This window comes from Manis pentadactyla, chromosome 11 (assembly GCF_030020395.1).
Source record: "Manis pentadactyla isolate mManPen7 chromosome 11, mManPen7.hap1, whole genome shotgun sequence".
NCBI lineage: Eukaryota > Metazoa > Chordata > Mammalia > Pholidota > Manidae > Manis > Manis pentadactyla.
The window spans coordinates 109,126,234-109,151,392 of NC_080029.1; the positions used below are offsets into that span (position 1 = coordinate 109,126,234).

Below are 25,159 nucleotides of genomic sequence, written 5' to 3' on the forward strand. Positions count from 1 at the left end.
GATGAAAACACACTGCAGTATGAAAAAGAAAGAATTAAAGATTTTTAAGATCAAACTACAGGGTGGAAAGAGCAAGATATTGTGTGCATGCACCTATCTGCATAGGAGATGAGGGGAGAAACAGACATGCAGAGAGACAGACTGGGCTTCAGAAAAAAAAAAACATGCAAAGGCTTTTGCCTGTATGCTTGTATTTGCTGCAAAACCAAAGCGTTTTTTTTTTTTAATAAAAAACTTAGACATTCTGTTAAGGCTGTACAGTAACAGGCACTCCCATACATTATTGGTGGACACATAAAATGGTAAAATCTCTATGAGAACCACTTTGCAGTTTCCAATGACATTACAAATGCACTTCCCTATTATACCAACAATTCCACACCTAGGAATTTATCCTGTACCTCTATTTGCATGTATATATACAAAATAGTATATATTCAAGGATATTCAGTGAAGCACTGTATTATAAGTCTGAAAACAACTTAAAAATTGATTAGTAGGGGACTAAATAACTGCTGGTGTATCCATAAAATGGAATATCACATAGTTGTTAAACAGAATAAGGTGGCTCTTTACCCACTGCTGTAGAATTGGCTCTAAAGATATAGTGTTAATTGAAAAAAAATCCATATGCAGAATAGTATGCATGTGCACATTATATACATATGTATAAATATATATTTGCATATGTGCATTTGTATTTAGGATGCTCATATGTTCACAGAATGGGTTATTTCTGGAAGGCTGCATAAGAAACTGGTAACTGGTTAAAGGACAGAGCTTACCTCTATATACTTTTGAATACTGTATCATGTACCCATGTGACCTATTCAAAAAAATTAAGTAACTCTAATGTGTGTGAAACCACTGATTAAATGACAATGTAAAAAGATGAACTTTGTGCCATTTTCTAGAGATGGGGCTGGATGGGAGAGTCTTCAGAACTCTCTCATATTCCTCAAAACACCTGACTTTCTGACTTCCCTAGTGGCTCTCAGCTCACTTCAGGATGGGTCAGCCTGGGGCCTGTTTGAACTAACTCCCCAAACCAGGAAATCTCTTACCTGTACTAGACCTATCAAGCATAGATCTTAGGATGCAGGGACCTTCCCTGTAGGACTGACAGGAGAAATGATCCCTAGGCATTAGGGCCCCACTGGGCTATGCCACACATCTGCTGCAATGCTGAGCAGCAATAATTTTGGAATTTTTTTTTTTTTTGGCTGCAAAGAACAAGGCTCACCAAGCTAGGGTATGCTTATTGCAGGGTCGAACAATAAAACAACCTCAAAAACAACAATTCTGAAGCACTTAGGTGCCCGACATTGTGCTAAGAGCCTTGTGCAGATACTGTCACTTCAACCTCAACACAAACCAGTCATTTGCCAGGATGTTTAGGCTTGGAGAGGTTACGGGTGCCATAGAGCGGCTAGGCCCTTGGGATGGGATCTGGAACACCTGCCTCTTAGTGCCTCTCTCGGGCAGCATGGGGTCTCTCTCACAGAGGTGCTTCTTCTCCCTCTGCGTTTGCTTCTCTCTTCAGATACCAGCTGGCTTATTCATTGCCTATTGGGCTCACTCGTTTGTTTTGTTCCCTTACACCAGCTCTCACAGGCCCTGCTCTGCCAGAGGGTCTCCTCTGCGCATCAGCTGCCTCTTGACCGCCTCCTCCTCTTCAGACCCCCTGCTCACATTCCCATGAGAAAGAACTGGAAAAGCCATCCTTTCACTGGAGGCCAGCCACTTCCTGACCTTCAGGTTGGCTGTCCCAGGTCAGGTTCCCAATTTGTTTCAGTTATTTGTGGCTGAGGGGTACCAGGCCTCATGGGGTGAGTATTTTCCTTTAGTCATTAAATTTTTTTGGAAGGAATTGACCTTAAGCCAGACATTGGGATACCGGGAATACAGCACCCACAGAGCAAAGCCCTTGCTTTCAGTGAACTGGCCTTTTACCTCCTTTACCTGCAGGTATGTGTGTGATAGACATGCTGGCTTGTCCAGTTTGGATGACATGATCCATGATTGAACACTGAACTCTTGCCTCCATCCCCATGTCACCACCTCCTGCGGATCCCTGCATTCCTATCATTTCCTGGCTACCCATCCACCTCCAGGAACTGGGGTGCACCTTGCTCCACTGTACTGCATAGTCCAGGGTGACCAAACAGGTGGCCTCAACAGTTGGGAGGAGAATGATGAGAGGGGAATCCTGGTGGTCACTGCTCACAGGCCCTGCTAAGCAGCTGCCGAGGGCAGTTGCGTCCCAGCCACAAATGATGAGGTTACTAACTACGCTAATAACTGGTCAGCTAATAGCCAAGCTGTGCTCCTCTCTTTTCTTTCTTCCCTTCCATCACTGCTAAACTGCTTGAAAGGATGCCAAGCCTTGTCAAATGGTCTTTCCTCGCCCTGAATGAACCTTTCCTAGGCTTGCCTTTCACATTCTTCAAACTCCTAGTAATCCTTTGAAACCAGTTCCTGGCATTTTCCTTCCTAGCGAATCCTTCCCTAAATTCGTAGAGGCAGTCAGGCCCTCATTTGAACTAGTTTTGTACTCGGTATGCAATTTTATTGTTGCCCTTATCATGCTTAATAATTGCAAATATTTAGATAAGTGTTTACTGGAGTGTAAACTCAGAGGGTAGAGGTCATGTTTTGATTATTTATTTATTTTTAATTTAAATAAACTACTTTAGAATAGTTGTTTTTTTCAGAAAAGTTGCAGAGGTGGTACAGCGAGTTCTCACCTACCCCTTGCCCAGTTTCCGCTATTGTTAACATCTTTACTCTGGAATATTTGTTCCGTAGAATAGGAATTAGCATTGGTGTGTTACTATTAACTACATTTCATAGTTTATTCAGATTTCAGTAGTTTTGTCCTAATGTCCTTTTCCTATTCAGGATGCCATCCTGGTACCACATTACATTTAGTTGTTATGTCTCCTTAGCTTCTGCTAGTCTGTGACAGTTTCTTGAATTTTCTTTGCTTTTGATGACCCTGACAGTTTTAAGGCATACTGGTTAGGTATGTTGTAGAATGTCCCTTAATATGTTTGTCTGATGTTTTTCTCATGTTTAGACTGGAGTTTGCTTATTTTTAAATACCAGCACTGAGCTAAATACCTAGCATGAACCACTAAATGGTACATTTGATTAGACCAGGCATTTGATTAATGGTTGTTAAACTGAATAGAATTCAATTGTTTCTTTAGCACCACCTTTATAAACAGAACCCTGATTGATGCTCTTCAAGAGATGAAGTATGAAACTAAAGTCCTACAAAGATCTTCCACATAGCTAAATAACAAAAGACAGTATGTAACCAAGTGTCAAATAAATGGAACTGAGAGAACGACCTATGGCAGTTCGGAGATAGATTAATCAGTATGAATGGGTGAAGTCAGCAAGATCTATGTGAAAGAAAGGACTGGAAAAGTGGGGGGATTTAGAGAGGACTTTTCAATCCTCAGATACACCAAGCTCTTCCCTGACTTCAGGTCTGCTCATGAATGAGAAATCTGGGAGGCATTTCCAACCCCTCTCTTCTCCTGGCTGCTGCTTCTCATTCCTTAGGTGTACCCCAAAATGCGACCTCTGCAGATCACATCACCTCAGATAGGCTCTATCTGACACTCTCCCCCAGAGACCTTGTTTGTTTTCTTCATAGATTTTGTCTATGTTTGTAATAATTGGTTTTTATTTCTTTACTGTCTGTCTCCCTGTCTAGAATCTAAGCTCCTTGAGGACAAGTACTGTGCTTTTTATTTACCCTGGCAGAGAGCATTACCTGGCATACGGTGGTACTCAAATTATCTTGTTGAATGAATGAAAGGATTGATACTGGATGAGCCTGACAAGACATGAGACAGTGACAAGAAGATACTTGAGCAACTGTTGTAAGAGGCCCTGGCACAGGGCAAGAGTGAACCTGGGAGGCAGATGGGATGCTGCCAGGTCATGAGACTGCTCACAATGGTATCAGGTGATCCCAAATGCGGTGGCATAATTTGGGCAAAGGCCAGCCATGTACGAGGTGTGGGCTGCATACAGGTGGAGGGCATCCAGTAATTTTCCATCTTGGAAGGTCAACAAGAGTTCACAGACAGACGAACTGGATAAGAATATAATATATAGTATGTATACACATATATAATATATAATAACTGGGGGATAAGGAATAAGTGAAATCAAGGGTGAGGCAGGGCTTGTAGAAACGTCTGTATCAACTGAGACTGTATTCCATGAATGAGAACAAGACAAAAGCTCTTGGAAGGCAAGAGGGGTGCCCAGTTTAATCTCTCTGGTGTGCGCACAGCCCCAAGAAGAAATGGGCACCCTGGTCAGTGCTGCTGAGCAAGAAAGATAAAGTGGAAGATGGAGACTTATGATTTTGCTATAGGATTTAGTATTAGGAAACGACAGTCATCTTGAGAAGCATGAGATAATCTAGAATGGTGCAACAATGAACCCCCAGGCTAGAATGGAAAGGACCCGATAGAAATCTTTATTTTCTACCACGTTGTCTACGTGATTACAAAGGACATAATCAGAGTACACACTGCCTACCTTGAAAAGTATATATTTTCCTGCTGAAGTTCAATTTAAAAACACTGACCAAAAAGGCAGTGTTTCCTACAGCTTCTGACTGGAGCAAGCCCAGTGGGAAAAGACCTGGAAAGCATACGGCAAAGGAACTCTGAGAGTCCAGAGTAAGATTTAGAAACCCAAAAAGCAGGATGCGTCATTTTTGTATACCTATATAAATTAATTCTGATGGTTGAGCTCTGCTTATTTTTCATCCAACCTAAGCAACAGCTTTGAAAGGTGACAGAGCTCCCTGGCTTCCCTGGAGGACCAAGGACACAGTCAACCGATTTTCCTCTGCCAAGGTGGAGGTGGGCAGAGGAAAGCATAAAGGATGGCTGCACTTTGACATCTGAAGGTCAGAACACAAATGAAGGAGGGTGTCTTTGTTATTTCAAATCTATAGCCTTTGGACCCCCAGAAGGCGGTCCTGTTGTGAACCCCGCCATGGGTCCTGTTCACCGATTTGTAACTCAGAAATCCCTTCTCTTCTCTGTGCCTCGCTAGTCAAAGGCTATCAGGGACCACGCGCGTTAGCTTGTGCAGTCCCTTCAGTTGAGAAGGAAGGAAACTGCTGAGCAGAGGACAGTGGGACCTGGGCAATCACCCTGGTAGATGGCGTCTGAGCCAGGAGGAGACCTCCCCCAGCTTTCCTTCCACAAATCCTAAGCAGCCCGTCAGACGACTGACCACAACACTGGCTCTGATTCTCCATTTTGATATTCACTCTGCATTTATTTGAATATATGAGCACTGCTCATCCTAGTTTATCCCTCACATTAGTTTTGCAACAACCTTGAAGAGTCCAGGGAAAAACCAAACCAAAAGACTACTCATATTGACACTCATTTTCATGAAATGCACACCAGGTAACTGACCTAGACTCCTACTTCCCTGCCAGTCTCCAGCTCATATCAATTCATTTCCCTCACAGAAAATAGGTGTCAGTTTTGTCGATGGAAAGTAATTTCCCTGTAACTATTACCGGAGAGGTTACTAGAACTACTTGACAGTTTTATTATTACTTTTGGTTCAAGCTGAAGTGGGGGACTCTACATCGCCAGCCAGTACTGTGAAAAAATGTAAGCGTTTCAAACTTTGTGTTAGTTTTAATATCAGAGGGAAAAACAGGAAACAAAGAAGCAATGTGTGGGCTGCATGCCGAGTATGTCTTTAAGATCACCTCACAGGATACTGGCTTTCCTTTTCACTTCCCACCCACAAACTTTCAGGTCCTGGAACAGCAGCGTGCGTTGAAGGGAATTACTCTGGGGCACTTGAGCAGCTGGCTTGGAGGCGGACAGCTGAGGCGCGTTGGCAGGACCTGCTTGTAAACACTGGTTACCAGCTCATTCACAAGGTGAGCCAACTGGAGCAGGTTAACTTCTTTACTCTTCTCAGAATGTAATCGAAGGTTGTTATGTTTTTGTAAGAACCCTATCAACCAAGTACTTCACGTTTAGACAAGGAAACTAGACCACATAAAAACAACCAAAGGACTATCTCAGTAATAGTCACAATAGGTGTTTCATTAATAAAATAAAACGTAAAAGTCATTTACGTGTGGGGGATACATTTATTTGTGGTTTACTACTTACATATCTTCTAAAGGGTCAGATAGTCTTGGGTATAGGGATGCCAGAAAAAATACAGAATATTCCAGTTAAATCTGAGTTAGAAATAAACAGTGAATAGTTTTTTAGTGTATATTTCAGAGACTGCATGGGAACTATTTCTATTCATTGTTAATCAATGCTGGATCCATTAGCCAGCTGACTTATGTATTATCCACATTATTTTTTTCCCCCTGCTTCCTTCTTTTTTGATCTTTCAGTGGCTTAATTTTAGGAACCCCATTAGAGGGTGGAGAGAGATACAATTCAACCACATTGGGTGTCCTACTTATCATTAGCTGAGGCACACATTTTAGTGGGGAGGAAGTTGATAACTGGGTTAAAAATGGTGACGATTTGCATTATCCCTGTGACCACATACACAGATGGAGCCATAGACTGATGTCTTTTCAGAGTTTGACTTTTCAGGCCAGTAAAATGTAAAAAGAAAGGAAAAGGAAATTGTGAACTTGTGGGAAGATCAATATATTGTTGCCAAGTTGATGTTTGATAAAATAAGAATGTTAAAAATACCACAACTACCATTTTCAATTATCGTTCATTCATAGAAGAAAATAACATTTTAATATCCCCCAAACAGGAAGGACACACTCTTAGAATAAAGAGCCATGCCTATTAAATAAATTTGGTAGCTTTGTAACACATTGCCCTAAGTTTTGTGAGAACTTTGTCACCATGTGGCGCTGGCCCTGGGATCTGAGAACACCCAGACCAGGTTATGCCATAGAAGCGCGTGTAAAATGGCAATAGTGCAATATGGCACGTCTTACAGGTTTGTGCGGGTAGGAGATAATCACAGAGCACCTCCTAGTAAAGGAAAGAAAAGGGGAGTGCAGCTACTTTGAATTTTGATGACTTTAAATTAGTACCTCACTTAACTATATTATTTCTGAGAAGCATACTATATGTGTGGAAGTATAATGTGACTTTTCCCAAACCATGAAGCATTTCCTCAACTTACATAGAAAACCTTTATTTCAACTTCCTTTGGAGCACAGCCCAATCTCTGTACACTTCCTCTCCATCTCTATAAAGCGAATCTTTTGGAGCTGGATAACATGACATTGAAGTTAGACAGCTCCCTTCCTAAGAGGGTTCAGAGGTCTTTGAAAGGACAGGTAATTAAGCCTCCTGGCTCCTGTGAGCTGGCAGTTGTGTGACCCTGACTGAGAAGGGTTGGGTATTTGCCAAAAGACAGGTGCAGCTGGTAGTAGTGCTTGGAGACCACGTCCCCAAGTTCGGCTTTTCTATCACGCTTCCCATTTTACAGAAAGGAAAACTATGATGTCAAAGTGGAGAATTGCCTGAAATTGCTGAGTAATTAATGGAAACCACAATTAAGATCAATTGCCCAACCCAAGTCTTGTATGTAGTTTCTCTAGCCTCCTCCTTCCCGAGAAACCCATATAAAGACTTTTTCCTGGGGAACTTCCCATCAGATAAGATTGAGATTTAATTTCATGTGCTGCAGAGAGATTCAAAGCACTATTTTTGGAGATTAATCAACAATTTCCAAATACTCTTTCCCGGTACCCATGGCAAACTGAATACCTTTTTCAGAGGCTCTCTGAAGCAAAGAAATTGTCATTAAGCATACACATACACTCTAAAATAATGTTAGCATATTCTTTAAAAAATATGAAGAATACCACCAAGCTTTAAAATATTTTGATGTAGTTTTGTCTTTTTCTAGTCATGGGGTGATTTGGTGTCTCTTCATTCTGTTATGTACCCAATTTTTAATTCACTTTTTAGACTTGATGTTATCATATAAATTTCTCATGTTGTTATAACTTCATAACTTTATTTTAAAGGATCTGTAATACAAATCTTATGAAAATGTATTTTTTACCCCCACCTTTGAATAATTTTTAACATCTCTGAATTTGGACAATGGGTGTGGGGCCTGCTTTACATTATGTTCTTCTGCAGTGATGGAGTTTTTAAATTTTAATTGCTTATTGCCTTTATAATAAGTCAAAAAAAAAACAATGATGTGAAACACATTCACTCCCGTTAAAAATCACTTCAACCTGAATTTTAAGGAGGCTGTTCAACATCACCTGGTACCTGTGCCCCCTGCCAGTCCTGCCTCTGTCCTGAGAGATGCAGCACCACTTGGGTATCACACACACTGGTCTTTCCAAGAAAGGCAGTGCTACCATTTTTTTTAACCTATTAAAATCCCAGGTCCACTCCAGCTCAGGTATTTTCCCCTCAGTCCTGTTTAATATTGGCTTGTTTTCATTCCTCTCTTTGTTGTTCACCTGACCAATTCCGACATGATTATTTTATTAGGCTCAACTGAAGAGAAGAGAGAGGTTTTGGCTTTGATGCTGGAACAAAGTTTCGTAGTAAGTCAGCTCTTGTTCCAGGTACTTGATAAACATCTCCCTAATTTCTCACTGTTTCTAAGTGATTAACATTTCGGTTAGCAAGTTTAGAACCCTTCAGACACCGTTTGCTTCCTATACAAGTAACATAATGAAACCCATGGAGAGCTGGCTTGGCCCTCTGCTTCTCTGTGATGGCTTCTGTCACCCAGGCCACACTGTCCCCAGCATGACTTAGCATACAGGGGGCTGCCTCAGGGCAAGTGGCAGAATGCAAATGACTGGGGCCCTCAAACGGCAACTTAGGGTAGCTGTTAGGTTATATATATACTCTTTCCATATTTCTCTTCCTAACCACCAAGTTTGAGGATCATGTGCGATTTTTACTTACTTTCAGTGGAAAGAACTTTAAACCTTAAGGTGATGGTGGCATGTTGCTGAACTTACATGTTTTAGTCTGACTAGAATAAACCAGATTTTTTGTTGCTGTTGGAGGAGAGAGGGGAGAAAAGAAAGCTGTGAGTCCAAAGAAAATTGGATAAAAAAGCTAGATTTTCCTAGTTCCTGGGTTCTAGGTGTAGAGGAAAATAGCCACAATTACTAATACAATATTTAAACTGTAGGAAGTAGTAATCATTAACAGGGTGTTTCTTGCCAGATTTCCAAAATCTGTATACTCAGGTGCTAGTTGCATTTGTCTCTATTGACTTAGCATAGGCTTTCTGCAATCAGAATGCAACTGAGCTATAAGGTAGAAGAACTCCTTAAAAGATGTTCCAAAAGCATTCAAGAGATAGCCATGCTTCCATTCAAGGATGCCATGGGGTATCACAGAAAAGAGTTAGAGACTTGGGCCCGCCATTTCCTTAGAAACAGAAACATGCTTAAACTTGTTGGGATAAATGAGCTGGACAAAGTACCCACTAGGTTTTGCTTTTAATTTCAACCCAAACCAAAAACCAAACACTTCACTTTGGACTTGGCTGGAGGAATGTCCTAAGCCTGCTCACCATCCCTTCTCTGCCCAAGTCAACTTCAGGTATGACTGAATTCCCAGTTCCTTTATTTCCAGCTCCAACTGGTCGTAGTGGTGGAGGGCATGTGATTTATCACCCTAAGAGTTACCATTTTAAAAGAGCAAAATTTTTTTTTAGGTTAAATATTCCATTTATCTGTTTCTCAAGTGAACTCCTGGAGGAAGTTGTTCTGTGAATATCCAGAAGTGGTCTGTAAGACGAAGGGTTGGAAAGGGTTGCGAAGTCCTTACAGAGACCTGTCCTTTTCACCATACAGGAAATCCATGTTCTCCCCCTTTTCAGGCCTATCTTCTCAGGACAGATGAAAGCAGCCCTATTTTGCCACTCTTGGAAAGGGTGCGCATATTCTCTGGCTTTTAGTTAGATCAAGTGTGGGAGGAAAGAAGAAAGAGAAGGGGAAACTAAATCTAGAGTAAGGAGAAGAAGGGAAATAACTATCCTTCCAAATCACCCCAATCTGCCCTTTTGAGTAAACAGTCTCACAGTAGGTACTGATACCTCTATGGGCTTGGAAGTATCCAATTATTCCTACAATCAAACAGAACGCAATCTAAAATTGCTAAAGGAGAAGGATACCTATCACTGGTTCTTTTTTTCTTATTGCAGTATACTTTGGAGGGGAGGAAAACATTTTCTCTCTCCTCTACCCATCTTGGATTCATTTCTGGGGTATTGCAAATTAGACTGACAAAAGACAGATTAGCAAGAGAAAAACAAACAAGCTTATTAACTAGTGCAGCACACAAAACTTGGAATATTCAGTGGTGAGTAGTAACTCAAAGCAGTGGTTAGAACTTGGGCTTTTAGAGGACATTAGCAAAGAAGAACAAAACTGCAGAAAAGCAACAAAACAAAGGAAAAGGGTTTTAGGTTTCCAAGGGTGTTAAACTGTGGGGAGGTAAATGTATAGGGGAAATGAATGAGAGATAAGGATTCTTTTAGCAAGGTTTGTTATATAGATTCCTCTGGCTGATACAAGTCTAGAGTTGTCTCCAGTGGTTAAGAATCACCTGCCCTTCCCGGTAGTGAGAGGGAGGCCAGAGAGTTTGACTTGTGTCTACTTTTTCTCAATTGCCTTCAGCCCAAAATAGACCTTAGGCCAGAGTGACATATTTTGGAGTGGTGTACTCCGAATTCCTTCAAGTTCAATTTTTTTCTTAAAAGATGCCACGAATAAGACATGTACATGGTAAAAAATTTGGAATTTAGAAAGAAATTAAAAGAAGCATTCAAAACATTACCAAATCTCATTACCTTATTAAATGCAACCACTGTTAATACCTAAGAACGGTTCCAGTATTTTTTCCTATGCTTTCTTTATCTTCACGTAACTGAGATCATTCTGTACACAGTTTTACATTTTTTGCCCAATCAAAAATATTGTCTGATGGCATTATCAATTCTTTAAATAGTTTAATTGCAGTATGACTTTCTATCATATGATTATGCTATAATTTATTAGTAATTTTCCTAATATTGGAAATTTAGTGTGTACATAAATAAACACTTTTTTTTTGAATGTGTATAAATCTTAGCTTTTTAAATTGTTTCTTAAGGGTAATTGCCTGGAAGTAAAATTACTGGATTAGAGTATCACAATTTTTCAAGACATTAATACATATTACCAGGAAGGTTGTATCAATTTATCTTAGCCCAGTATATGAATGTCTTCCAGAAGCTCTGACTGCATTAATTAATGCCGTTTACAAATCTTTGCTACTGTGTTAGATCTCTGTTACTCAACTTTGCATTCACTGATGAGGCTGAAAATTGGTTAATATGTAATTAGCTATTTGTATCTTCTCTCCTATATGAATTGTCACTTCCTGATATTTGTCAAATTTTTCATTGATATATAGTAATACTTTATAAATTAAGGTCATTAATTATGATCCAATTTTTGAAAAATACATCTTTTTACCAGTTTGCTTTTTGTCTTCTGATTTTATTTTTGACATACAGAAATTTTATATTTCTCTATATTTCAATTTATTGACCTTTTACCATGTGATTTCTTCCACTGCTTTAAAGTATAGACAGCCTTATCCATCTAGACCAGATGAATATGCAGAAATAGATTCTTTTAGTTATTTAATTTTTAATCTATCCAAAACTACCTTGTCATACGGTATGAAGAAAAATTGATTTTTTCCTGATAAGCCAACAATCATCAAGGTACTATTTGTTGACTTTTTTCCTACAGTTTTTATAAGTATTCTGTATATACGTATTCAAGTCTATTCTTACATATACTTTCTTTATATGTAGTTTCTTTATCCCTGATTATTTTTTTTAGAAGTTATTTTAGCTCTTATACTAGATTCTTTCAGCTTAAAGAGTGACCAAGATGATGTACAAAGGAGACTTTAAAATGACTGGAGAGAAAATCTCTGCCTTTAAAGTTTTAGGTCTTAGGTGAAAAAGATAGTGTTAGCTCTTGTATCTGTGAAGGGTGGGGTTCATTGTTTGACACAGAAAAAATCAGAAAAGGCCTTTCTTGGTTTCTTGCTAGTTATAGGAACAGTAATGTAAAGAGGAAGATCTAGGCGTCTTTTTGTTCATCTCAAGAATAGAAAATTTCTAGTGAGGAGATTAAGACATTCATTGCTGAAAGCTCATCTCTGCTTGGGCTTGCAGGGCACCAGTAAAGATATCAACCCCTGTATCTGCAGAAAATTGCCAGAAACTGTCACAAAATGAAAAATGAGAGAAAGCCTGAATTATGAGGGTTCTGTTAGGGTTCCACAAGGTATGTGCTGAATAATTTTGTTTTGTTTTTATGACTTGTTAAAAGTGAATACCTTAGGGTGATGTGGTTATAGGTGACTTTTTCCTTTCTTTTATTTAATTATACTTCCATTTTTTTCCCCTAAATTGCATAAAAGTTTTTTTTTTCTTAATAATGGTCTGTTAGTTAACTTCTGATACAGTATTGGCAGGCTTTAGTCCTGAGCAGTACAAAGGTACAAAAGGTATATTTTCTATTTTCTCACCTCTTTTCCTTAAAAAAACTTCTTTCCTCTTTCCTGTTCTTCTCATTAGAACAGGTTTTGTGAAAATGAGACAGGACATTTCTGAACCAAGTGCTTTCCCTCTGAATAAAATTTAACCCAAAATGAGGTTGTGGATTGGAAGGTCTGAAAAAACTACTTCTTAAAATTTCTATTTCTCTAGCTTTAGTGATAGGAATTCTTCAGTAATAGCTTTTTTTTTTTCCCCTTGACAAGCAAGGATTGATACATCTTGCACGTTAAAAAGTAGAGGACTATAAGTAAGTACTTACTGGATATAATTTTTTTTCCCTGTAAATTCTCTTTTTGTAATACAATTGGTGCTATTTTACTGTCTTGAAAATTCCCATTTTTCTTTAATGGGCTCTACTTTCCTCTCTTCTTAGCTCTTCTTAATTGCTCTGCTTTTCATTAGAAGATAATTCTTTCTGGCTGACCAACAGTGATGAGGGGCAGTCATGGACAATATCCTATATCTGGTTAAGAAAAGCTAAACTGTGCCTCACCCTCGAATTAGTCACTTTAAGTATAAGTGGTAGGCAGCCTCTGTGGCAATGACTTCATCCTAGTAATACCTACTGCAATGGTTTCATCCCTTCTCCCCGTGCAAGTTTATCTTTGCTCTTAAACTATAAGCAAACGCATTGTATTTCTTTACCGTGCCACATGGAAAAGAAATCCGTACACGTCACTTCAACGCATGAACAATTAGGAAATAGTCCGTGTTCCCCTTAAGCCTTTCATGCTTGTTTTCCTGTCTTACAATAACCTGAGAGTCATCACAGCGCCCACAGCACCAGCAGCTTTTCACGTGGGTGGTGGGGTGGGGGCTGTGGAGCGGGTACAGCTCTCTCCACAACGACGTCTGCGTAATGCCTTGGAATGAGGCTTCCAGTGGGTAACCCTGCGAGGTGGAGGAAACTTCCACTCAGATACTGTCAGGACCAATGTACCTTTCAGGAGATTGCCTGTGAGATTCCGAACATTGAAACTGTCAAAAAAATTGAGCTGGGCAGATCCTTGCCACCACTTTTTCTGCTAAATATAGGTAAGTGGTCATCAGGTAGCACAAGCAATTTCCAGCGACAGCTCCTCCGGAGGGGAAGCGGGCGCAGGGTCTTGAGTCTCTGCTAGTTACACTGCACTGAAAGAGGAGCTGACCTAGACTCGGGGGTTCTGAGGAGCAAGGGAAGACGGCAGGAGGGAAATAAGAGAAAGGAATCTTAGTCTTGGTTAAATATAACGACACACTGGGGAATTTGTAGCAAATGATGGTATTGGCTTAAAAATCTCATCGAACATCAATAACTGGGAAGAAAAGATTTTTAAGGAGTCCTACCCCAGCACCCTGTGCTCAGGATTCCTCCTCTGCCACCACTTTGGGGTGGTGCAGTGGGAAGAGACTAGGGAGTCCAACAGGCCTGAGTTTGAATCTCAGCTTAATCTGAGTTTGATTTGGAGTTAATTACTTAACTTCTCTGAGCCACAGGGTCCTTATAAAATGTAGGTAAAATGATCTCTCCCTCAACTCATAGCATAATTAGGATTAACATTCACATACATTGTGCTGGACTTTTTGTTGGTGCCCTTCTCTCCTTCCCCCTTGAGGCAAGTCATTAAAGCTTTCCTGGACCCCAAATATTCCTCTCTTAGCAAGTCCTATTGGCTCCACCTCCAAAATACATCCAGAATTTACCCACTTCTCTCTTTTTCAATTACTTCTGTGCTAGTGCAAGTACCATGCCACTGTCACCTCTTGCCCAGGCCATTGCAATAGCTTCCTGAGTAGTTTCTCTCCTGTTTTTAAACCTGTAGAATCAGTCTTTGCATAGCAGCTAGAGAGAAATTTATAAAACTGTAAATTAAAATTATGCCACTCCCTATCTAAAACCTCCCAATGGCTCCTTACTATACTTAGAATAAAATCCAAACTTCTCACCACAGTCTTTGAGGCTCCATGCAATCTAGTCTCTGCCCACCTCTTTCTTCTTTGATGTCATCTGCTATCATTTTCTTTTTCTATTAATATTTTCCAGATGTAGTGGCCTAATTTCACTTCCCAGAACACATCAAGATTATTTCTACCTCAGGGCCTCTGCTTTTGCTGTTTCCATAGCTTGGAAGAAATTTCTCCCGTATTCTGTGCAGTTGAAACTTTCACAATAGTTGGGTCATATGGTCCCTCTTAAAATGTGACTCCCCTGACCTCGTCTGTCTCTATCAGAGCCCTATTTTATTTTCTTCATAGCACTTATCATTACATGGAATGATTTAAAAATTTGCTTCTCTGTTTTCCCCGTGGGAATGTAAGTTCCATGAAAAATGGGGATTATATTTTTCACCCCCAAATAAGACTAGAAAAATGCATGGTGCAGGGTAGATACTCAGAAATCAGTTGGTGAGTGAATTCTGAATAAATACATAAAGTGGGGTAATAATATCTTGCTGAAAGTTTGTGAATAGATTTGAAGATCTTTCTATGTCCTTTCCATTTCTAAAGATTCTATGACTCCTTGAACAGCAATTCTGAATCCCAGAACAATTTTAACGAAATGCAGTTAGAAAAATCTTCAAATACTCAACATACAATAATTCATATTTACCAAATTGAAGCACTTTGGATATCTGTTTTAATGGAAAAAAAAAAAAGGACTTGTAATGTGCATGTGGAACATTTGTATGTAAAGGGACCCTTTTAAAATATTTAAAAATTGTGTTCCTTTAAGTAGCATTTCGATTTTCTTGGCAAACCTATTTACAGTTGGCTTTGCGTGTCCTTTCCTCATGGATGTTGATAAGGAAGATGACTCCACAGCATAGCCCATCTGCTTAAAGAAATGGCTCAGGTCAGCCCTCGGCTGTCCTTGAGCTCAGGGAGTTACTCATTACCCTGTGCTCTGTGCAGGTCATGTTTCGTCCAGGGCTGTGCTGTAAGAGGGACACTAACGCTGTGCAAACTGGATCACATCGTGGGGAAGGGGCTGAAACCATGTTAATAGAAGAAAGTGGGAAGGTCTAACTGAAAGGGGAGGGGACTGTGAAGGCTGATGGTTGCCAAGTATTTGAAGGCTTTTCATGAAAAGACAGATCTGTGCTGCATGTGTCATGGGACATATTGAGAACTGATGAATAGAAACTATTGAGAAGCAGACTTTGGTTCAATAAGTGGAGAGAATTTCTGCTGGTCTGCACTTGTGCATCAGCAAGGGCCTGCTTGGGAACAGAACGGGCAGGTGCCATCACTGGATATTTTCATTTTGGTCAGGCAAGCCACTAGTCAGCAAGGTCCGAGAAGGAGTCCTCGTTCTGTGGGTGGGCAGCAGGCACCCTTCCAGCCAGCTCTCATGGGAATCTTTGCACACATTTCACGCTGGCTAGCAGGGCCCAAGAGTATGTGATTTGCATCACACAGTGTTCTTTCCAAATATGTAATGTATGGAATATGATGAGTCTGCTGTTAATAATGACTTAAGCTCAGAAAACTTTGAATTTCAGAAGTTAACCTAGAATCTTGTAGATCCACGGTTTTATATTCTGACCTAGAAGCAAATTGCTGGCTTTTTCCTACCTAAGAGATTTCCTATCTCTTAGGCGAAAGCAAGCTACTACTCTTGGTGAACAATAGTTTGCGTTCCCAGAATAACCCTGGGTTTAGGGATAGACAATAAGGCTGGAGAGTTTAAGGGTTGAATTAGATCACCTTTTAGTTTGCAGCCTAAGAAGTATGTGTTATTTTCCTCCTATCCCTCCTGGCAGAGAGGGCTGGAAGCTCCAGGCAGAAGCTGACCCTCTTCAGCCGCAGCCCCAGCGCGACTCCCCTTTCCCCTTCCCTTCCTTTGCCTTTCATTAGAATCCCTGGGAGCCTCTGCATGCTTAGCATGAAAATGAGCCCATTTTATTTTTGGAACCCACAGAGGCAGCCCGGAGGGGAGTTATTGTGTTGCTTTTAGCAGCTAAACAAAAAGGTGTGAAATCATTTGCTGGCTGTTCTAGAATGGGAAATAAATAAATAAATACACGGAGAAGGAAGGTTCAGGACGGTGTGTGGTAACTTGGACGGAATCTCGTGACCGCGGCTTCTCCGAGCCTTATTAATAACCAGTGGCTGCAGGAACGTCTGTGCGTTTCTGTCGCCCTCCAGGGAAGTTACTAGAATAGTACGGGAAGCCACTGGGATTTTTTTTTTTTAATGATTTATTTTGAAATACTATTTCCGTGTTGTTTTAAAAAGGACTTGGGGATGGGATGCGTTTGAGAAGGTTCCTTAAAGCCCTTTGTAACATTCCCTGTACCTGGAGAGTGAGAAGAAAAAGAAAGGGTCCTCCCAGCCGTTTTAAGAGCTGGAGACACCCACGGCCTACTTCCGCGGACAGGTATTGGAGTCTTTACCCCGGGCTTTTAACAATCTCATCACATAGCACTGGCTAGAGACAAAGACCTGGAGCAACAAACATTTCTCAGGAAACTTGAGCTTTCTGCCTCACGCTGGTACCATTCACTGGGAACCATCTCTTGGGTGGAGGCCGGAGGGCCCCAGACACTTCTCTTCTTGGAAGAGAATCATATTTTGAAATGTCTCTTCATGATCAGGGAGATTTTATTTTCAAATGGCATCTTTGGTGTGGGATTTTCTTTTTTTTTTTTTATAATTATGGAATTTTTTTTAAACTACAGAATATTTGTATGACATAAAAATGCACAGATTTGATAAATGCACATCCTTAATCCCAAGATTTCTATTTGAGCTCTTTTCAAAAGAAACTAACCGTTACGGCTGTGCCCTTTGCGTGCCCTGGCTTCTTTCTCCCTCTCTCCCAACAGGCAAACCGCTCTGTAGTCAGTGTGTGCTTCCGCCCCGGGCCTTTCTGAGGCCGACCAAGGAGCCACTTGGCGTGACAAAGGTGGCCTTGGGGGTATCCTGGGCTGCCTGGCTTCAGTGGCCACTGGACATCACCATGCAGTGGGCAGTCACTGGGCTTGTCTTATTAAGGTGGCTAAGCTTCCTCGTATCCAGCATTTAGGGCAGAATTACAGGAAAGTCAAACACCAGGACAAGAGATACTTTTAAAGCACTGTCGAATTGGCTAATTAATTTAGAGAATAGATATTATTCATTGGCCACTTATTGCCAGGGATCGTGCTATGTGTATATATACATGGTGAGTCACAGACAAATGGAAATTAAAATCACTGTAATATTAAAATTTCTCTTAGGAAAAGAAATCTCTCATGCGTGAATTCCATGATAAGCTATGACCTTGAAGACATGGGTAAGAAGAATCAAGAGACAACATAAGTGAGCTGAGCAGGGTTGTGGGTGAAGGAGGAGACAGGAGTGAGAGGGAGGAGAGAAGGAACCGGGAATCTCAGAGTGAGGGAGGAGGGAGAGGAGAGGCGGGGACAGAAGGACATGTGGGGAGGCGGCTACAGGGAAAACAGCCCGTGGTGGGCCAGTGGCTGGGGGCTCCAAGAGGGTGCTAAGGGGCCGTCTGACAGTGTCTGGGAGAGAAATCCACTGTTTGCTACCACTGCCTTCCCCCACCCCAGTAAAATGTTCGGTGAAATAGATTTTTCTTTGTCAAGTAAGGTGTGGATTCCATATACATGTGCAAATAGGTATATGCATATGTATGTGTATATTCCTACATGTATATATGAATATATGTGTATCATGTACATATGCACATATGTATGATACACCCCCCCCCAACATATATGTAGACATATAGCTACTATATAAAAGACATCAGATAACCTGAAATGAATCAGTGAAAAGCAGAAATTCAGTGCTGGGATGACTGGAAAAACAGCCCCACTGTGTCCCCCTTATACTCTCAAATCTCAGACACCTCAGAAGTCCTGGCAAGGTCTCGGCCTTCCCTGTGGTTTGGGGACTGTGCCTTGAGAGGCATCTCAAAGCGCAGAGGGAGCTAACTTTGACATTGGGGTTGAGAGCTGAGCTTGTTTTGGTTTTACACAGTAGGTTACAGGGAACATGAATTGAATATGGAGGTGGATTCCGAAGCCATAATTTATCAGACCTCTACCATAGTTGCCCAAGTGGTCTTTTCCTCTTTTCCCTTGTTTACAACTAGCAAACTCCTACTCATCTTTTTAGATTCTATTTAAATGTCACTTTATCTGTGGGACTTCTGACCCCCAGAGAGAGTAATTTTCCTCTTTTCAACTTCCATATCCCTCCAAATATGTGTCAATTACAGCACATATTAGACAACATGACATGATATTGAACCTAAATACACAAAGTAGACCTCATGGTACCACTTTTGAATCCCCACTGCCCAACAAGACATATGGTACCTTTGATGAATAAAACCTGGATACATGAGTAATAAAGAGAAACTCAGAAGTGGACACATGGCTTCAGAAAGAGCAGAACTTCAAGCTCCCAAATGGTGGCACCACCCTCCCCCAATAGCTTTGCTTTTAGATGCCATTTATATTGCCCCTTGTTCCTATTTTGAGTAAGAACCTATTGCTCCCCAGAAGTAAAGCATGTAATAGTCATTTGTTTGTTTATTTATTTCCTTTGCTAAAACCAGGATGACGAGGCTGGATTGCACATGGGGCGTGGGCATTAGAAACTGGGAAGTCTCACCCTGCCCAGCCTGTCTGGCTTGAATGCTTGGGCAAGTCACATAGCTCCCGTGGGTCTCCATTTCCTCACCCAGCGGTAATGACCAGCTTCACAGGGTGGCTGCAAAGCTTAATTAAGGATTGAGAAGGAGGCAGAAAATACAAAGTGCTTCATACATGCAAAGGATCTTCTTCCTTTATTTATTTCTGGGCTCAGTGACCTGTGGTGGGATGTGTTTATGACTGGAAGAAGAATCTAGCAAAAAATACAACTGCTATTCTCATTCTAAAATGGCTCACTTGGTGTTAATTGGGAAATGGACTACATATTTCTTTTATTCCAGTACATTGTGTGGCCTCTGTGGCTAACTATGCATATAGCTTGCCACCTTTATACCTCAATTTCTTTGACTACAGGGACTTTTTCTGTGATTCCTTTATGCTCAGATGTGTTGTGATGTGTTGTGTTTTATCTCAGTCTGTATGTATACCCTCAAACTACACTCAGAAGCAAGGTTTGTGGATGGTGCACGACAGTTTGTGAGCTAACAGAAAGGGGTCGGGTTCCCTGAGCCAGAAGACACTGGGGCTTGTGGAGCTTCGCACAAATGACACACCTCTTCACAGACGCCCACCTCTCTTCTAAGCACTTGAAGACCTCAGTACTTTCAGTGTTTCTATCACGACCAGAGGCTGCCGTTTTGTTGCTGAATTTTTGCTGAACGACTGAGCAAAAGGACAACTGATCTCAAGGTAAGAGTGAGAAGTTAAGAGAGAGACAGAAAAACAAACCAAAACAGTGGATGGAGCAACAGCCTTGAAAAGTCTTAGTACTACCATCACATTTTTTGTTTTTTTTTTTTAACCACAGAGGGTGTCCCTGCACTAGGGATATTCAGAGACTAAAACTCTTCCAAAGGAGAAAAGAGCCTAGTGCCTGAAACCCCAAACAATTGTCATGTGCAGTGCTGGTTGTTGATAGAGGACTATGGCCCAGAAGGTGTCCATTCTTTACACGGAGGCTCCTCTGTGCGCTTCGCCTGCTGCAGCTGCCTTCACAATCTCTGTCGTCACTCCCCTCAGGCAGCTGGGTGAGACACGGCTCAGGTGAGGAGGAGGGAGAGTGAGGCAGCCATCGCAGATCGCCCAGCCAGGTGTGGTGGTGGCTGTAGAAAGATGTGGGGCCACCGAGGCTTAGATATGAGGAAGGAGAACACAGGCCAAAGGTGAAGATGGGATGCTGACTCTGATTGGCTAACTGACCCAGGGAGGAGGCGGGGGAGAGGGAGAGGAGGCGCTTTTGAGAACATGACAGCATCGCGTTCGTGTGCAAGCGAAGACGAAGGTGCCTTCCAAATACAGTCCTGAGGAAGGTGGGCATGAAGGGGAAATTTGATACACATGCCCCTTTAAATATATACAAACATATTAAAGAAGGCTGGTACTAGTTGAATATGTTGGACAGATTTTTTTTTTCAGACAAAAGCATTTTAACTGGTCACCCTCTGCCATGCTTAGAGTAAAATTTTCTATAGAAGCACTATTATAGAAAAACGCCCCATGCTATGGATTAAACACAGAAACCAGCTAATCACAACACACGATAGCAAATGTAGCATGTTCAGAGAAGTGCAAATATGTTGAAATGTCTATCATAAAATACAGTCTGAATAATCCTCTGAAAAATAGCCCTTTTGCAAAAAGAACTTATCATTAAATGTCATGGAGGGTTTTCTGTTTCAAATGGGGTTAATTTTATACACTTTGATGACAACAGAAACAAAAGTCAGAATGGAAACCTTTTAATTCGAAACATCCCCTCTTTTCATGGTGGGAGGGAAGCTTTCAGTGACTTCATATGTGTCTTATATTCAATATGTGGAGGATGGAAACCAGTGCCAGGTAATTCCAACACTTAAGCTGCCTCTTAACCATCCAGCTGTTTAAGGAGTCCAAATGAATCATTAGCCACAAAAGAGAGTTTCTCAATCTACATCCCACTCTAAGGTCAACACTCATCACAGGTACACTTGGCCCTGAGACACCTGTAATCTCAGAAGCAGATATGGCTGCCAAGTTCAAGTTGCCATGACTCTGAACATAGTATAACATTCCATTCCCAGCCGTCGCTCGTAACTCTTTGCGGCTGTTCAGATGAGGGCCCTTCTTGGTACCAGACTGGCTCACACCCACTGGCTACAGTAATGCAGCAGGTGAAGGGCTTAAGTGTCACTGGGTTGGTTTCCAGTTGCTTCCAGGAAAAAAAAAAATCCATGGCATATAAGATTCTTGCATCTGACACCTGGCAAATTTCCCCATGTTCATAGGCCATAGGGGATATCTGACCACGGCTGTCACAGCCTTACGTGCCGCCTCCCACACTTTGAGTGGTCCCGGGACACACAGAAACCTGCGGACGTTAGTGTTTTGGAGACAAGGTATAGAAAAACATTCTATACATATCTAAAAACTCTGCCAGGCACCTCAGCCCTGACTTGACGTTTCTTAGCTTTTCCAGCTTCAGAACATTCTGTCTTAGGAGTTGTCAGTCAACTTGACATCACACGCTGGCTTTATGGGTTGATACACATCTACCAGCAAAGAGGCCAAAAACAAGAACTCACTTCCATCGCTGTCTTCTGCAAATGATCTCCCTGCTTTGCCCCTGCGTCGTTCTTCGGCTGTCTGTTTAATATGGACTGGGCATCCGTGGAGCTGAAGTCCCATGAATATTAAAATAATAAACAATAGTGCTAATCACCAAGAGACTCCTCAAAAAGCAATAGCAGAGCAAACTCAAGTTAACTTGGCCTTTGCATCTTTGGCAATGGAAAGGTCAAAATGCTATTTTGTCATTTTTGCATAGTCATTTATGTTGACATTTTCCCCTTGTGGGATCAAATCTTCAATGTGAAAATAGATCTAGCAACTTTCTGTTCACGCACCTTTTGGTGTGTGTACCAAACGACACACCCTCTGGGAGGTAAGCGCTAGTCATGGTAACCGGCCACATCATTTATCTGTCGAGTCCTGAGAGTTAGCAGAACTTTATCTTTATGATGAAATGGCCTTTAGAAGTGGGTATTGCCGAGTTCAGAATGCAAGCATCATTGCTGAGGAAAAGCACTTTCCTTTTAAACAGGGAAACCAACACCCATGCACTGCGAGGCCTGCAAAAAGAGTTGAGCTACCAAAAAACAAATTATTCAGCTCGGTTTCAGGAAGTTTAGAGAGGATCAGACAAGCCTTTCTCTATTGAAGTTGTTCGAGAACATTTCTGCTTACATCAGCCTTAGTTCCTATTTACGCGGCGGACTTTTATGCATCGACCTCAGGAGGGCATTCCAACTTCAGGTTACTCACAAAGTATCTTCAGAAAAGGAGGCCTGAAAAATCCCATCCCTAGAGTGGGGGAGGGAGGGAGCGCTCAGACTTGAATTTGTTTCCAAGTCACCATTCTGTCCTTGAGGCCAGGATAGCTCAAAAACTGGAGAGAGAAATTCCACAGAGAGAAGGTGAGAACGATTTCTCATCCTGTGAACATGCCTGGGAGGAGAATACCTTTTCTTGTGGGATGAAACCAGGAGACGGCAGTCTGTTTGTGGAGCCCTGGGTGAAGGGTTCCACTCAGAAGGAGCTTGTGATCTCCTGCTGGGCCCTGGGGGGAGGATTTGGTTCACGGGGGAATGTTCAGGCAAATTATCTTCCAGATTGAAGGAGGAAGTATGCCAGCCCATTGCTAACATCAGTCTTGGTTTATGAACCTGTTACTTTTCAAGTCTTAGTGTCATTCACACTCACAGCAATGTTTTGGTTCATGTTTTGAATCCCCATTTGAGGGATTAGAAAACTGAGGCTCGGAGATTAAGTCCAAAGTTACACAACACTTAGAAAAGCTAAGATTTAAATCTGGGTCTTTTTGCCTCTAATGCCTGAGCTCTTTCCAATGTGCCGCCTCTGCTCCTAACTTCATTCTTCCTAACAACCCACAGTATTATTGGTGGGAAGAGAGAAACTTCGGGGAATACTGAAGAGTTTTGATTGGGGAGTGGGCATGAGGTAGAGGGAACTGTTATCACTTTGGTCTTGCTGCCATGTCCCCATATTTCCATGGAAATAATACAGAGGAAGTTTCCTCTTAAAATCAGTGAATTGGAACTTACTGGTGAAATTTAAGTCACATCCTACACATGGTGCAGACTCACATCAGAGCAGCAAGAGATGAGAAAGCTGTTATCTCCAAAAGTGTCAAGTCTGAGGGATTCACAACCTATATGCACAGAAATAAGACGGTGTGGCCTGCCTCCGGAGACGTCTCAGTAAGGTTCATCCACACTTCAGCAAGAACAAGTCTTCCACAAACAGTGTTCCTATTTACGTATCTCCCACTAGATACATGCTAGCAATACAAATACCACCTTGCCTTACTCCAGAGCTTAGAAAAGGCTTCCTACACATGCTGAACAACTACACTGTTTTCCTTATGATATAATAGTATTTAGTTACACAAAATATGCAACTAGTCTAAGGCACAGTATCAGTGTGACTCCCTACCACGTCCTCTTCCCCTGAAACATCAATAGCCTCAATTACACGACAGCTGTCCACTCCAGGAGGCTCCTGGGAGCAGCAGCTTTCTGACCCTCCTCCCACCTCATCTGTTTTCAAGTTGGTACAACATGTCCATGAGGTCGACTATCCCTCCTAGAGTTTCCAACAGCCATTTTAGTCACCTCAATCTGAGAGATATAAATTTACAAACCACTTTAGGTTTACGTGGGGAACCGTAAATATCAGGCTTGAGCCCTGAGGGCTAGAGTTTCATGGGCCATTAAGCATGTCACCAGGTGGAAAGCTGTCAATCGCTGGATGTGAGGTACACGGAAATAATCATTAGGCCTGGCGTAAGAAAGGGTAGCCCTGATCAGAGAGGAGTCCTTTCACCCGGCTCCATCACTCCACTTGTCCATTCTTCCTCCCTCTTTTTGGCTTGTTTTTGTTAGGTCTTTAGGACTTGGCCCTGTGCTGGGTAGCGGGCTGCCTTTCTCTGGCTAGACTGAAAGGCTAGGTGGCCCATGAAAAGAACAGGAGATCTGCAGTGAGGCAGATCTGGATGTCAATCCTTGTTCTGCTATTTGTTGCTTTGAAATAATGCACACTTGACTTAACCCTTCTTAGCTCAATTTTTTCCAATTGTAAAACTATTAAGAGTTTACGTATGTTTTGGTTCATGTTTTTTTAAATTGCAGGTTTTCTGCCTACACTGGATGCTGGGTGGAGGATCCCAGGAGTAGATGGAGTTTAAATAGGCTACTGCAAATTTCCCTGCAAATCATGAAATTCGGTGTTGCTGTGATTTGCCTGTGTCCTCCCAGAAAAGCCAAGATAAATTCGCTCAAAATCCTCAATGGAGAATAAAAGTAAAATGGCATTATTTTTTTTCTCATTTTCATGTTCCTTCTAGAAAACATAACCCTTCCCATGTTTGTTGCCCTCCACTCAGTTAGTTACAGAATCGCATTTCCACCGAGTGCCCGGAACATACTTAACCATTTTGAAACACTTAACATTTAACACAAACCACATGACCATAAGTTTTCATTACTTCCCACTACACAAACAGTTCCATGTTTAGAAAAATCAGAATTCTCCATGCTGCCTCTTGCTCCCCCCACCAACCCCCCTGCCATTGTTTCTCTATTTGGCGAGCTCAGCAGTGCTCTCCCATTCTGCCCTCTTGCTGTCAGGCCCGTGGCACCTGCCAATAAACGTGATGACAGACTTTGATGCTCACGCAGGTTTCCAACAACAGACTTCACTTCATAATCACCAGAGTTCAGCCAGTAAGCCTGATCTGAGTGACACTGGATTTTTTTTTTTTTTACCTGAGATGTTACACTGTAGGCTTTCATTTCTACAGGTTATGAACCACTTTGAAAGTAAATTTTTTAGCTTGCTAGGGG

At 41.6% G+C, this 25,159-nt stretch overlaps 1 protein-coding gene and 1 long non-coding RNA gene across 2 annotated transcripts in view; one reads left to right on the top strand and one right to left on the bottom strand.

Annotated features, from left to right (window-relative positions):
* The window catches only part of RORA (RAR related orphan receptor A), a 691,178-nt gene that overhangs the window by 116,120 nt on the left and 549,899 nt on the right, over positions 1-25,159 (bottom strand). The gene's annotated exons all lie outside the window — the stretch shown is intronic.
* LOC118921338 (uncharacterized) lies at positions 1,386-24,841 on the top strand. Its single transcript, XR_005028291.2, has 4 exons — positions 1,386-5,944; positions 19,675-19,949; positions 20,068-20,303; positions 24,446-24,841. It is a non-coding gene; the product is annotated as an uncharacterized LOC118921338 (long non-coding RNA).